A 1284-nucleotide genomic window follows, 5' to 3' on the forward strand; every position below is an offset into this window, starting at 1 on the left:
TGAGAGACCCCTCTTACTCCCATGGAGATTTGTAATTGTTCTAACTTTTCCTTGGCCTTGTCCAAATAGTTTTCCCAGAAAAATGATCAAGGACATTGCAAATGAGAAAAACAAATGAAACCAGAGAAACCCCCACCACACACAGTTTGGGTCTGTATTTTTCTACTGAAATTTGGAGATAATAAAACTCCTTCCTCTGTTGGCCAGAAACCAAAGCTAGATCTCCCCTGCTGTAGCTGTGACTTATGCTACTGAACCACCAATGCGCTGACTCCTCTTGTGAGACATTTCTCTGCACAATACTGCTGCTAATCCAGTTATTGACTCCAGGAAACATTTTCCTTAGCCTGGTTCCGTGTGTCACTGGTTTCTAGTCTCTCCCTCACATGTCCCAGGCCTCCTTTGCAGGTCCTGGCTGTGCTGCAGGGACACCACGGGCTGGACACTTGCTCTGGCAGTGGCCACATGCTCGAGATGACAGGACCCTTGTTCCCAGTGTCAGCCCCCATGTAGGGGACCTCTTGATGGGTGGCATCTCCTTGCACTGGGCCTTCTGCCCACGGTCCCCCTCGCTCTCCCACACTGCTCACTGCACCCACCTCTAGCCCCAGTGCTGCTGCGGCTCTGCCTCCAGCTCCCTGGGCTGCTCCTCTGGCTTCGCTTACTGCAGCTCTTCTCCTAGCACAGATCTGCTCCCTGGGCAGCTTCTATGGCTCGTGCTGCTGCGGCTCGGCTCCCAGCACAGATCTTCTCTGGTTCTCCCTGGCTGGTGCAGCTCTGCTCCCCGGCTCCTCTCGGACTCCTGCTCTCTCCTTAGCGCCACCCTACTCTGGCCCAGACAGTTCCAGCTCACACAGAGGATGGGACCCCCTGGCCTGGAGACTCCCTCATTGCACTGTCTGGCCTGTCAGTCCAGCTAACTTGAAGCTTTGGCCTCTCCCCATTGCCCCTGGGGACTGTCAGTCTCAGGGTCCTGATTTCCCATTGGCCCTTCCCCCATCAGTTGGGACTGGGAACTAGCCAACCAAAACCCCATTAAGTTTTAGTAAGGGGCCAACAGTCCCTTACATGAGCCAGCCCCATGAGGGTCACCACTGTGTAGAGAAAGCAGCTTAAGCTGGTCCCATGGTGTAATGGGCAACGCTCAGGACTCTGAGTCATTCCGTCTGAGTTTAAATCTCAGTGGGACCTTATGCTGGCTTGTGGTAAAGCCCTGGACTCCCAGTGCTCAACTTCCTTATTTCCAGCTGTACAAGAGCAGATCTTTCCCCTCTTGCTGGGTGA

This window comes from Gopherus evgoodei, unplaced genomic scaffold, assembly GCF_007399415.2.
Source record: "Gopherus evgoodei ecotype Sinaloan lineage unplaced genomic scaffold, rGopEvg1_v1.p scaffold_374_arrow_ctg1, whole genome shotgun sequence".
NCBI classification, from domain to species: Eukaryota; Metazoa; Chordata; order Testudines; family Testudinidae; genus Gopherus; species Gopherus evgoodei.